This window comes from Eretmochelys imbricata, chromosome 19 (genome assembly GCF_965152235.1).
Source record: "Eretmochelys imbricata isolate rEreImb1 chromosome 19, rEreImb1.hap1, whole genome shotgun sequence".
Lineage (NCBI taxonomy): Eukaryota > Metazoa > Chordata > Testudines > Cheloniidae > Eretmochelys > Eretmochelys imbricata.
In genome coordinates this window covers 12147563-12149271 of record NC_135590.1, presented here as the reverse complement: position 1 = coordinate 12149271, position 1709 = coordinate 12147563, and positions in this window count along the sequence as shown.

Sequence of the window (1709 nt, the reverse complement as noted above, 5' to 3'; positions counted from 1 at the left end):
CTTCTGTGTTCCAGTTAGTTTTCAGTGTGGTAGGTGCTGCCCTGGCTGTGACTGAGGAGGCTGTACATGGGAGAATAAAATTGCAAATGAGGTAGCAGGCTAATACTTCAGTTCCTAACTTCTGGTTCATTGACTATTGTGTGATTCCCTACAGGGTTTTGAGCCAATGCTCTAGGCTTCCCCTGTTTGTTTTAAACATCTTTGTTGGGACCCAGCACACTACTGCTACTTTCCTTTTTATTTGTGTGCACGCTAATCATCCGTGGGAGCTTGGTCTCATCCAAACCCTCTTCTTGCTGTTTTGAGACTGGCTTTGAAGCAGGTCAGTTTGACCCATGTATAACAGAACCGGTTACAGCATGATACTGGCCTGATCCTGCAGTGATTTTTTTCATGTATGTGAACAAGATCAAACTGAACTAATCTATTGCTAACTCCCTTTACAGCACTGGGATGCCTGTTAAAGTAGAATTAGGGTATGGTCTGTGATAAACAGGTTCAGGCACATAGGAGTTATGCTAGTGTAGACGGACCCTAAATATGAAACATGGGCACTGGGGACTGATTGGTACAGCTGAGGTTTGCCTGATACATTAGTACAACTGCTTTGGTTAACATGCCAGCTTTTCGCATTTGGAGGCCTGACTTCCAAGGTGCCAAGCAAAGTAAGTTTGATCTCTGGTGGACATTTTCCTACATTACAAATGATATTTATCTCCAAAATACAGGACTTGTCAGCGTGTCCCTGTTTAGGAAGGTCAGAATGGGAAGAACAAGGGTGCTGCAGATAGGTATTGAAGTGCATTGATGCAGCTGTGTAGGGAGCCCAGCAGGAGATGCCGCAGGTCAGGACTGAGGTGCGGTGTTAGATCCGTGAAGGCCATAGCTCTCCAATAGTTGCATGCACTATACCTGGCTCTAGCCTACGCTACAACATTCCTTCTTTTTCCCAAGTACAAAAAGTGTCAGTGTCAAATAATGGGGTGTATTAGATACTAAATTCTATTCAGTGAGTAGGTTAGAAGACCCTACCAAAGCCCTTCAAACACATAAGGGTGGACTTGGGTCCAAGATCTCCTTTTCCTGTGAAATGGTTTGAGATCAAGAATCCAAAAATCCAAGTCTCCTGCTTGCCTTTTTTTCTTTCTGCTGAGCAGGCCGCAAACAAAATTAGCATCTGAGCTCTGGAACAGTACTTCATTCTTGTTAGTGAAATGGGATATTGTTGAGAGGGAAAATGTCAGTAAAAATATCTTATGGTTATTAAATGGGTGTTGATTATCAAGTGGCTTTCACTATTGCTAGCTGTCTGCTGTGGATTTCCTTCACCTGGAGCAGAGAAACTGGGCTAGTCTGTTTCACTTCCTGATTCTCCTGCATTAGCACTAGCTGTTGCAGTGGCGGTTATCTCTCAGAAGGGGAGATGGAGGACTTGTGGCACCTTAGAGACTAACCAATTTATTTGAGCATAAGTTTTCGTGAGCTACAGCTCACTTCATCGGATGCATTCAGTGGAAAATACAGTGAGGAGATTTATATACACACAGAACACGGAAAAAATGGGTGGTGTTATACACACTGTAAGGAGAGCGATCACTTAAGATAAAAAGGAGTCCTTGTGGCACCTTAGAGACTAACCAATTTATTTGAGCATGAGCTTTCGTGAGCTACAGCTCACTTCATCAGATGCATACCGTGGAAACTGCAGC